The sequence below is a fragment of the Centruroides vittatus genome, unplaced genomic scaffold, assembly GCF_030686945.1.
Source record: "Centruroides vittatus isolate TY-2023 unplaced genomic scaffold, ASM3068694v2 contig_1074, whole genome shotgun sequence".
Lineage (NCBI taxonomy): Eukaryota > Metazoa > Arthropoda > Arachnida > Scorpiones > Buthidae > Centruroides > Centruroides vittatus.
This window is the reverse complement of record NW_027120692.1, coordinates 1,472,623-1,486,480: the sequence shown is the minus strand read 5'-3', so window position 1 is coordinate 1,486,480 and position 13,858 is coordinate 1,472,623. Positions and strand designations below refer to the sequence as shown.

The 13,858-nt window shown below is 25.2% G+C and overlaps 1 pseudogene; it reads left to right on the top strand.

The window, feature by feature from the left end:
• The first annotated feature begins 2,040 nt into the window (after positions 1 to 2,040).
• Positions 2,041 to 8,564, top strand: LOC136973386 (receptor-transporting protein 3-like; annotated as a pseudogene).
• Positions 8,565 to 13,858: the final 5,294 nt, after the last annotated feature.

The window sequence follows — 13,858 nt, the reverse complement described above, 5'->3', positions numbered from 1 at the left end:
AATCACTTAGAGAAATTATTACAATTATAAAGACAAGCTCCAGTTTGATAGACATAATGCAGCTGTTATTTATTATTATTCTGAAATTTTTTATTATTGTAATGATGCAGAAATGCACCAAACTGACATCAGAATAGTAAAAATATCTTTTAAAAAATTCCATAAAATCTCAAATTATTCATACTTGAATCCAATTCATCAGTTGAATTTAAATACGAACGATGGAAATATTAGAGTAACAGAAACAATACGAAATTGCGATAAAAATCGCGGAAAATGTAAATAATGTTATAAAAAATACTGTTTTACACGCTACTTAGCTGAATATTTATTGTTTTTTTAAGCATATCAAGTATAGAAGAACGTCCTTTATTCGGTAATGATGAATATAATCAAAATATCAAAATAAATTATATAATCAAAAATTTTATAACATTTTTCTTAAATAAAGTATATTATAAACACTTCTAGTAGCACGTTAATTATCTATAGATAAAGTCTTTCTGATAAGAATTAAAATTTTAAATATAAATACTATAAATATAAATGTTAATGATATATTTTCACGCCAGATAGCAGCACGAGTTATTTTCAGAAATTAAACTAAAACTTATTTTTAAAAAATATATTATAAATTAAAAAACATGATCCTGTAATCAGCTATAATTCTACATGATTTTTACTTAAAATAATTTAATTTAAAGATCAAAAGGATCTTTAAGTGAAACTGTTTTAAGTAAAAACCACATTTAAAACTTCTTTTTACAACTGAAAAATTATTCTTACCTTTAACATTAAGATACACATTTAAATTTCAACCTGTCACAAGAGGCGGCACATCTTAAAAACTGCTTTATTGAGCTTAAACGTTTTATAGAACTGCTCTAAAACTGAAAGCATCATAAAAAGTTGTTTATTGAAAAAAGAAAATACCATTATAAATCAATTACAAACTGAATCCATTATTAAAACATAAAGTTTATTATTATTAATTAAAAAATAGATTTTTTTTTATTCATTAAATAGGTACTACTGTACTACTTTCCTCTCGGATCAGTATGAAACAAGTAATTATACAACTATTGCGTGTTCTTTATTACACCTATTCTCCAGTTATATTTTAGTGTTGTTAGAGGTTATCAGTAATATTTTCCTAATGGAATACAACTTGTTTTATATATAAATTATACATATACATACATAAATACACAATTAAATTTATAAATGTTTTACAAGTGTCAAAAACTGATCTGTATAAGTTGTAAAAAAAAGAGAGAGAAAGAGAGAGAGAGAGAATGGATCTTTATGGAAGAAAATGGTAATAAAAGCATCAGAAAATCTCCAACAATTTTTTAATTTTATTAATAAATAGATGTAAAAGCGTAAAGAAATTTATTAGTGAAGCTTACAGGATTTAGATTTCTAGAAGTATAGTTTGTTTTTTCTCATCTCAATTGATAAATGACAACAGAACTTACAGAAAATTAATCACAGATCTAGTGCATTTCATAACATTCGCTAATCAATGTCAAAAGTTATAATGCAAAACAAGTATACAGGTCAAAACTAGAATCGAAACTAATCGTCAAATAGCTTGCCATACTTGTAAATATCCGAATATAAAGTCCAAAATTAATAATATCCTTATAAATAAAGAAAAGTTTCTCATGTAAATTCGGCATACAATATCACTAACTCAATGGGCAATTTGTGGATCATCAGTAGACCGCAGAATTAATGTGATTCAGGAGATATAGAGTATAACAGAATACTGAAAAGAAAAACAAAACATTTATTTACTTTGAGTAGAAAATTTATTTCGAGAGGAAGATACGTTTAATTTTGCTTATGTTTATCGAGCACACATAAATATTCTAATAAACTAATTTATCCTTATCTTTATACTCATAATAAACGTTTATAACGTAGACACGTATCAATGGATGCGAATAGATTTTAAAATTAACTAAACAAAGTAAGAAGGTATAGTATTTGAGGTTTTACTATAGTTCAGTGACGTCACAACCAATGAGAGAAGGAAAATGAAAAAGCTATAATACCACTTCTATAGACAGTTGGTGGAAGTGAAACAGTTCGGAGAAGCGATAATTTCTGTTTTAAAAACTTTTCTGTTTACAGAAACGATATCGCCATTGACTTTCGGAATTTTCTATAAAAGGTATGTAAATCAAACATTTCATTTTTTTTCTTTAGGATTTTTTTAAAAACAGTATTGACTATACGGTTGAAATGACTTCTGTCAAGTCCGGTAAGTTATCTCGTATAGAATGTTATACTATACAATATAATGGCAATGGATTTATATTTATATATATATTTTTTACAGGACTAACCACTATTGTCAAACTGACGACGGAGCAACATATTAATCGATTTAATATACCTCCTAGATTTATGAAAAAATATACGTTGTTCAACATGGTTACGAGTGAAATCGTGCACCCGTCCCTCCCTTACCCTATGGGATACATTTCTACTATTCCAGTGCAGATAAATGAATCTACAGTTCATTATCCGACTGCAGTGGTTACTTTTCAGATGTGGAAACAATTGTTGTGAGTAATTTTAATTAAATAAAAGCTGTAAATAGTAATTTCGACTATTTGGTCTGGAGTGAGCTTCCTAAAACAATATCATGTTAACTTTACCGGATATATACTAAGCATAAATGAATTGCTATATTTGACATATTATATTGCATTGTGTAGAACATAAAATATATAATTTTTGACTCTAAGTTCTATTAAAAATATCCGTTTCTGGAAGTTTATTACCTGTTCTTTAGTATCAATGAAAAGCTTATTGTTATTGATCTTTCTCCTCAGTTACCTATCCCATTGGGGACCAAACTCAAATTCATACTTAAGTAAGTTAAATAATAATCTATCTTTCTCGTGTCCTTCACGTTAAAGTAGCCATAAAATCATTTTCAAGTACGAGTTATCATCGAGAGAATAGGTTACTCTCTTAATTAAAATATCATTAAGGTCCTTCGCTGGTGAGTTATGTTGCAATTCCTTGTTGACGGCGATCGCCATCGTATTTTAAGGTTAATTATCTCCCAGTTTTCAAAATAAGAGAGACCTAAATCTGATCCGAGCCTCAAAAAACACGAATTTCTTGCAGGAAATATTTAATTTATCGATTTAACATGATTTTAAAGTAATGGAGTCATGTAATTACTTAAATTTCCTGCAGCTTATGAAACAAACGATGACGCAACGGCATAATCAATAGCTTAATTGATTGTTTTACTTTTAATTTCGATTCGTATTTCCTATTTTAAACTAATTTGCGAGTTTAAAAGGAAGGATGAAAGTACCTACCAATGCACAATAATGTCGGGTAAAATTGTCATTTTTATAACCTTGAACACGATTTTATCTGCCGTTTTTATCGAAAATTTATCCTAATTAAAGTATGTTGTATATATATATATATATATATAATACTTCAGTTGAAAGGAAAATTATCTTTTAATTTTTTTTTTTTTTTTTTAAAATATTTAACGATACGTATACAATTTATTTTTATTATGAAAGACTTCCTTTCATTCTGTTGTATTTTATCAGTAATAAAATATATATTACATATAAAATATAAGGAAAATAATATTGAATTTATTCCTCCTCTCTGATACAGCGGAATGGAACAGATATGGCATATGGAATTTTATCAATGGTTCTCTCAGTATCCTGAAGTTTGGCACATTTCCTGTATGAGAGAATCGGATATTCCTCCTCGAGGATGGTATAAGTTCGTTGATTCGGCGAAAGTAAGATTCTGTTGCGAAGTAAGTATGATAAATAATAAAATATATATATGAAATTTTATAAAAATTCTATAATCTTCGATAACGCTTTCATAATCTTTGAAATCAAAATTCAAAACCTGTATACTAAAGATAGAGAATCTTTCCAAAAAAACTAGATATTACAAGGTCGAAATTACAATCAATCCTTAAATTTCCAACTACCTTAGAACATAATTCAATCAATTCTAAAAATTAAAAACCCAGAAAATACTTTAGAAATCTTTTTTTGGATTTCTAACGTATTTCAAGAGCAAGGTTGCTGGAGTAAAAACTTGTTCCTGTAAAATATCGGAAACGAAATTAAAATCGAAAAAACTGCTGGAGAATCCGTAAACAATTATAACACAGTACAATAAAAATCGGTTTATGTTACCTATGGTTCCAAGATGGCGGCTCGTCTGATTCCAGCACGGAAACAGTGGAGACGTACGTTCTAACCTAACCTAACCTATTCTAATAATTTTGTTGGTAATAATTACAGTAATTTATTAGAATAGGCTAAGTTAGGTTAGAACGTGCGTCCCCACTGTTTCCCTTCTTCTATTTGCTGGAATCGAGCCGCCATCTTGGAACCATAGGTAACACTAACCTAAAAATCTTGAAATTGCCTATAATTCTTTCATGTAATTAAAAATAAATAGTTAGAAAGAGAAAGAGAGGGTTTGAAACTATTCTAGTGTAAGAACAGATGTCAATAATACAGTCTTAAGTGATTTACTCAGTTCAAATTTTGCTAACAAAATATACAAATTCAGACTGAATTATTAAGAAAAAAAAACATCTAAAATTTATCAAATAATTACATAAATTAGTAATTTCAAAAACAATTAGTAGCTGAAAATAAATGTAATAAACATTCTAAATATGTTAGATATAAAAACACAGTATGTGCCTGGATGTATATAGAACGGAAGGGATGTATTTATCCCCCAATATTTCTGTACTGGTAAATTGTCCTCCAATATATTTTAGTTTATATCATGCTACACAAATTTGGAATAGAATATACAGTATTCACTGTACATCTTACTTTTATATCCACTCAAAATTTAATAATAAGCGTTTTCTTACTTAGCTCTTAGTTTAGACTTAGTCTAAACTCTTCGTTTAGACTTAGTTTAAGTGTAAACTCTTCATTTAAACAATTCAAGTAGTAATAAAATTTTTAAACTATATTTATTTAAATATATGTTATTTTTTTTATACACATAAGTTAACCCGATAAGATAAAATGTATCCATTTAACTAGAGATAAAATATAATTGAAAAATATTTTTTGATTTTTTAAAACAACAAACGAATCAAATATTTATATTTCTATACATTTTGTTTATTAAAAAACAAATTATTTTGTTTACATATTCATAAATATTTTTAAATCGCTAGTATCAGGTATAAATTTTTATGTGGGTTTACATATGTAAAATCATAACAACAAGAATATTATATAACACGCTAGCAGGTGACATAACCTATTTTTTAAATAGGCTATAAAATATATAAATATTAATAAATAAACCACTTTTATTTCGTATTTATTTCGTCGAATAAATTATCGAGAGTTGGAAATTATTAGGTTGAATCATAGGATAATTATTGGTTTATAAATCGTAAGATATTACAGAACTTTGCGGTTCGAATCTCCATTAATTTGAAGCTCTGTTTAAGACACGTAACCTGAAAACTGGTTCCTGACGAACCATGATTAAGCCACATGTATTACATTTATAACTATAAACATCATCCCTACTTAGAGTGAGATTTTTTCCTCAATTTTTCACGTAGATTTTTGAAAACAGAATTTTAAATAGAAACGCGACCTTGCATATGTCTATTCTTAGATAATTATTATTATTATTTCTTGGAAAGGGAAAATTTTTTGCATTCTCAGCATGTTAAATAACTGGAGAAGAGAACAAATTTTAACATTATTTAATTTTTACTCAATGCATTTAATTAAAGACTGGAGTAAAAGCCCATTTGAATAAAATTGATCGCTTTAATAATGCTAATTCTAATGTTTATATATATATTTTGTAAAAGCCTGTTGACTCATCTGATTATAAGGTACCGTACAGTTTTCTTAGTCTCCTTGTGTAAGGCAAAATATTGGATTAATGCTGCTTAACATATATTCGTTTTATGACGAGCGTGACAATTATGTTTCGCCAAGATTATATAAATAGCACTTTACGAAAAGTAATTTTTTTTTTTTTTTTAAGCAGCACATTAAGGAACATCTTTTATGCATACATCGTTTCCATTAAATTACATATTTTTGCCTGAAAGACGTGATTACCATCAAGGATAAATATGCAAAAACATCGATTTATCCATCAATAATTCGCAATTCGATACGCAGAATGTATTCCGAACAACAGCCAAGTAATGTGATCTTTTGTACTTTTTTACACAGTTCTTGTAATTTCAAAATATTTTAATGAATATAAACACGCAAACTACTCTATTTCGAGAATTCGAATTATATTGAAAAAAAAATCAAATAATAATAATAATACTAAATGATGCTATTTGCTAATACAAATAACTTTAGAAATAGGGAAATGGCCGTATTTAAGCGCAATAGATTAAATTAACCAGAAAATATATGTAATTTGGAATGCGAATTACAATCAAACTCGAGAATTTGTACATTGAACTTTTGTATTTTTGCTAAAGTATTTCTCTGGATGGGTACATAAATTAAACAAACATACAATTTTATTTCGTAATTTACAAAATTTGTCTTTTAAATTAATTTTTAACAGTAATATTCAGATAAATTCGCTTAACTATTTCAAAAAATGATCATCCTTCGTTTTATTTTAATTGTTATCGAACAATATTTTTGTGACCGTTGCTGGCACAATTAAATAAAATATAGGAATTTATTTATTTATTCATTATGCGAAATCCCGACTTAATTTAAATCAAAGTACGTTAAAACATGTAAACATCGATTTTACACGCGAAACAAGTAAAAATGAATGGTCATTATTTATTACTTCATGGAAATTTTACATCATCAAAAATGACCTTGTAGGATTCGAAGTACAAAAACAGGAAAAAAAAGAGTATAAATAAATGTCCATAACTAGTTATGTCAAGCAATAGTCCACCTATTTTCTTAGAAAACTGTTGTTATATAATTTTAGAATATAGTAAATAAAAATAATTTAATGTGCAATTTATATATTTATTTATTTATAACAGAGCTGTGGTCATGGTTGGACATCGATGAAAGGAAGGGTGGCCTTTTGGTTTATTTCTATAACGACATGAAGCAAGGATTCAAGCTTTCAAATTATATGGACAAATCTGTGATAAATGTAATACTGGCAAATACGAGACAGCTATGTGGTATCCGGAAGAAGTAAACAAGGTAAAGGAAAAAAGTACATAATAAGAAATCTATATAAAAGTATTCAAACAACTTTATTAAACTTGGCTATTTTCCAGGATTTTATAATATTTACGATGATGTCATAGTTTAAGGTCGTTTTGCTTTAAGCTTTCGTTTTCAGCTTCCTCGTTTAAATGAACATATTATTTACTCTCTCCTAATGTAAAAATAATGTCTATAAAACGTGACGACTAACATTTATGCTAGAGATGAACAATGCAACACTAAAAATATGGCTCCGTATGCTAAATGGGGCATCGTTATTTAACCTACTCATCTTGAATTTTTAGTGTGTTTTATGTGCTGAACCGATAATGAATAATAATATTCTTAAATACAAACAAATACAGGAATTTCGTGTATTATACATAAATTTAAAGTTTAAAATTTTATTGCTACAAAGTAATTTTTTAATGTGATATTTATTCATAACTATTTCTTCAACTCAAGAATATTTATGAAATATTTCTTTTTTTCAGCTTATTATTTAAAATAAGTCATAGATGTACAATTTCTTGATAGTTAAGTACAGTACATATGATGCAGACTTACAGATAAAGTCATACATTTACACCTTCTTTAACATTATTATTAAAGTTTAAAGAACTTAATCTCTATCAATTTCTTATGAGTTTTTTAAAATAATAATCACTAAATATTGAGAGAGACTTCTCTTGTGTTCATTTCCTTTAATCATTTTTTATGTAAAAAAAAATTGCTAAATGCACTTTAAAATTTTGAAAATATTAAACTAGAAGTTTCTATATAAAATCAACTTCCATTATTTTTTCAATTCCATTAAAAATAAATAAAATAAAAATTTTTTTATTTTGTTTATAGGTGTTGAGAAATTTGTATTTCAAAGTAGGTCAGAAACTATATGGTGTCAAACAACCTCCTATCAACAGAAACAGACGACCAGGCAAACCTAGGACTCCGCATAACAGCAATTTGTGTCAAGCATGCAAAGACGGCGTGTGCTCGGAGCCAAGATGACCAATAAATAGTTAACTGTACATAAAAGCATTAATCACTATAACAATGTTTTATTTTTATACAAAGTTAAATCTACAAATTAAGAAAGAAATAAAATTTTTCCAATAAAAATTAAAATAAGTTTATGATATCTTTCAAAATAAATGCCATCCACTTTTATATAAAACTAGTCAAATCTGATAACATCAATTTTCTTTTTTGTACTTCAAAACAATGTTTAAATGTCATCAATTTTATTCCTAATTTTTTGTTTTTACTAACAGACCTGTGATAAATGTCTATTATTTATATATTTTTTCAAGTTACAATTATTAAATTTTCTATCTCGTATTTGTGCCTGAAATTATTATTGTCAATCTATAACAGATACGCCATTAAAGTATATTTTTAGAAGTTCTCAAATATACACACAATATAAAAATAAGAGACTTAATATAATGTAAAAATGTGTTTTGAAGTTAACAAAGTACTTTAAATGGTATAAATAAACCATTTAAAGCAATATATTAAACTTTTATAAGCTTTAAGTTAAAGTTTATATTAATCTATATATATAAAGAATACAACTTTTAAAAAACTTATGCTTTTGGTGTTTAATAATTTGATACTCCTAAATCATTTTTTGTACATCATATTTACACTTTTGTACGTTTTCAGCCAAAAAATAATTGAGTTCTGCAATGATTCTAACAGTTTTGGTTTTGTTAATAGCAAAATCATTTGTGATAATTAATTTCTATTGTCTGTTTCCTGTTTAATCTATTGTCACATTTCATATAAAGTTTATGTATTGTAAATGTAATCAGTATAAAAAAAAAGGCAAAACTTAAATTATAAAATTCCCTATCTATGGAACTGGAATTGAATTTACAGCATTTTTAAAAATACATTACATCCAAAAGCCTATAATAATTCAAGTTTTAATGAAATTCATCAAAAATTGGAATTGCCATTTGTAATTCATCATTTCACAAAAATAAATACATTAATCTTTATTTTAAAATATATAATTATATGGTTAAATAAAAGAAATGCAGAATTTCATCAAGAATCAAACATAAACTTATTTTATTTAGAATTTTTAAGACAATTTATTCCCACATTCAGTATCATCATATTAAACCAGTCAGATAAAAAAAAAGAAAAAAATGTTTATACATCTTTAATTAGACTATAATAAAAATATTAAATATAAATGACTTAACAATAAAATAATAATAATAATAATAAAAAGATATTTTATTGATAGAACTACATTTAAAACAAAAAAGTTTGGGCTTTTAAAAGCCTGTTTTAGCTGTCTGAACGTTATTGCCTAGCAATAAGCATTGTTTGGATGATGCTTGAACAACTGCATTCAAATAGATGTTTAAAGATCCAAAATTCATTTGTTTTGAATGCAAATTATAAGATACTGTATCTTGTAAACTGCTAATTTTTAATTGTTAAATCTTTAACAGTCGTACAAAAATTTTTCTCGTCTCGACTGTTCCAGTGTGATGATTGCAAAGACAATAAATCTGTCGGGAAATGCTAAATTAAACAATTTGACTTTATTACAAAGAAGCTCAAAGAAGTCAATATACAGATTTCATTAATTGTTAGGTTTTTATCATCTTCAAAACATTGTAATTTGAGTAAAAATTTTCAAACAAGAACCACATTTTCATTTCAAAAGCTAACCTTTATTTGGTATACATACAAGCACTAGTAATTAATGCATTACACTTCATATAATATCAAGGAAATTGAAACTTGATGAACAATTCATGTATAATTGTTATCATGTAAACTGTTAAGGTTTAGAAAAGTTATCTACTTCCCTAGTTTTACATATTAATAAAATATTTATATTAATAATGTATATCACAATATATATTTTAAGCATGCTCTTCTAGAAATATATATTTATTTTTTCCATATTTAACAACTGTAAAAATTTAAAACTCTGTTCTCTATATAAAATAATTTAAACTGTGAAAAAAGCATTTTATTCTATAAATGTCATTTGAGCACATTAATTCACAAAATATTTTATAGCTATTCTATCAAAATAGGCAACAACATCACATTATTATTATTATTATTATTATTACTACTTTAATAATCAACTCTTCATTTTGTTAAGATATCACATTATAGTAACTATAAATAGAGCAACTATTATTTGCAAGATTTACCTAAAATTTATATCTGATATAAGCTTTCTGTGTAAGCGTAAAGTATGAAATTCAATGATAATTATAATTATACCATGACAATGTTCAACAAGCATTTTATCTCCAAGAGGAATAAACAATAAACAACTTGCTGATCAACAGATCCATAAATCACAGATAACATATAATAATAATAAATTCTATAGTATTTTAGTTAATACTTCATTCTTTGACAAACTTAATTACAACAATATTTGAAAATTTAACTATTTTACATTTCTTTAATATTAAATACTATAAATTTTTATACAATAATGGAAGATAATGCACAGGATTCTTTAAAAAATTTAATCACTATTATATGTTATATTTCAATTCTTATTTATTAAATATTAAAAAAATACTTTTAATTTTTAATATACGTATATTTTACTCATATATTTTTAATATTAAATTTTTTCATATTTTTAATCAAATTTATTTAATAATAAAATGACTTCAAGTCACCCTGTGTAATTTTTTAATAATAAATATTTCATATTATTTTTAAAACAGTCAAATATTTAAAAATTACATAATAATCTTCCAAATATCAATTATGGTAGCTGTTTTTCTTTGAAAAGTTACATAATAATATTAACAGTTATGAAAATAAGAGCAATGACAAAGTTTCAATATTGGCTTGTTTTGGAATTTTAACACAATATGCATTATTTTACAATAAATATTCAACTGTACAGAATATATTGATATTATTTAATCAACAATGATGTGCCGACCCCGCCGTTAAGCGGGACTAAGGCCAAAGAGGAAATTTAATCAACAATGAGATGAAAAAATACTCAAACAATCGAATTTCTCAGTTTAAGAAACACTTATTTACTTGTATTTATTTCCATCTAATGTTACTGTATAAGTACTGTGCAATTTTATGGAAGCTTTATTCTTTTATTAATACTGATGGAAATTATCATGTTTTTTAATATTCTATATACAAATTAAAAAACTAGAATTTATATTTTTTTAAAAACAGATTCATTTCTAAAGAAAAATAAATTTAACATTCATATTCTTACGTATAACATACTTATTTATAAATGTCTCCTATATCATTTGGCTAATGAAAACTGATATGACGATTCTATAGAGTTTATCTACGAAAGAACTGTATTAATATATTACTCTCCTTAAATTTATGATGCAAGGAATAAAGTAAAATCCACTAATCATGTAATATATTTTGCATATAAATAAATTTAATAATATACTCATGAGCAAATTGAGCACAGAAGCATGTTATCATATTAAAATTTTGAACATAAGATCTAAAACTATTTTCTTTTTTTTTTTTTTTTTTTTTTGAGCAAAAATTATATAAGCTCGTTTAATATTTTGTGCTGCTATATCACTAATAAAAAAATAGTCTGTAATTCAGTAAAATTTTATTTTTCAGGGTTGAATTTAGATTTAAAATGTTTAAATGTTCATTTTTAAGAAAATTCTACTTTAATTCTGATTTTAAAATCCGCCATAACAGTATGAACCAGGTTTTATAAGTTTTATCTCTAATCCACTAAAATTAAAATTCCATTCTGAGATCTGAAATCATGCAATACTTTGTTATTTTACTTCGAAAACTATTTAAATATAATTTATTCAAAAACTTATCAAAAGAAAAATTTCAAGAAATGCTAGAATGATATTGAAAAACTTGAGCAATCATAGAATACCACTAGTAATAATAAAAGTGAACAATATTCAAATGGAGCTTTCGTTCTACTTTTCATTAAATAAAAATAAATTAAAAAAATGACCAGTTTTGTTTATAGTGAGTTAAATATTTCAAAAGGTACAGAGCTACTAATCGTATTAATATTTTAATAGAGTTTTATAGCTGCTAATTGTATCGCTATAAAATTTTTATAGCAACATTCTTAATATAAAATATTCAATTAATAAAGTTTGTGCTTTTTTTTTTTTTCAAGATTAAAATTTTGCTGCCTAAAATGCATTAAAATTTTTTAGGATGGAAAAGTAAATTTGTGTATAATTTAATAATTTGATATATTTTCAAATTATACAATTATATTTTAATATCTGCACATTTTTAAATAATTGAATGTAAAGTATAAAAAAAGTAAAATAAAATAATAATTGCTTGAAAAATTAATTTGACTTGAAACACTATTAAATGGATAAATGATGTGCAAAACTATAAATTTTCTATAAAATAAATACAAAATTTGTTGTAACATAATATTAGATTAAATGTACCATAATTATTATTGATGTTAGGAACGAAAAGTTTTAAATATTCTAAAAGAAATTTTTTAGTCTTATACCACTGTTATATTTTAAAAATTTTGTGTTTACATACACAGTATTTTCTATATATGCATTAAACATTTATAGAAGTTCACATACTATTCAATAAAAATTAAATAGTATATGATCCTATACCTATTAATATTTAATCAAAGTTTAATATCTATTTTTAATTCATTCTTTAAAAATAATAATAATAGCAGTATTTTTAAAGAATGAATTAAAGTAGATGAAATTTCTTTACATATTCAACAATTCTTTATAATCTTTAACTTTTAGATAAACATTTTCATAGTATGTCCTAAATTTAATTCTGATTTAATTATTGAATTGTTTTAGAAAAATCATAAATACATATATATAATTCAAGTTTTATTGAAATTTCAAAATTCTTTTCTGTTTAAGAACAAGCTTGTATAACTTAATATTAGAATAAATCAAAATACACAGAGTTCTCCATTTATATTTTTATAGAAATAAGCATTTGAACGTGGAGCATGATTCCACTAACATTCTAAACGCCATTGTCAAACTTCATTGTCAACAGGATGGCGGCGCTGAACATCCGTCCTGTGTTGTGCCACCATGTTTGCTACCATAGGTAAATCTAACCCATTTGAAAAATATCCACATCTTGGAGATGTGTGTGGAAATTTTTGTAGATATGCAAATTGAAAAATTACAAAATTTGTAAACCCAAAGCCTTAAATTCTAGTTCATCTACAATCCTTTCTGTAAAATCTTCGATTGACAAAAGTGTTGACTTTCTGTCTTCTAATAACTAAGATGCACTCTAATACTAAATGACTAATTTATTATAATTGCAATAATGAACCAATCTTTTACATTGATGCACTACATTTGTTTTTCTATTGCATAGAAATACTACCATATTTCTACACAGTAAAAAAAAGCCTCTCATTATGTCACTCATTTGGATATATTGAGTTAATTGTTTGTCTTTCAAATATAAAAGCACTTTAGCCAATCATAATTAGATACATTGGTTATATGGGGTACCACCATCTGATATATCACCCATTTGGTTTGTCTCCGTGCACGTGCAATATAATAAGGAGCTATTATATGTTGTAAAGATTTTCTCAATTTCTTATTATTTATGTTCTATGTTAGGCTCTT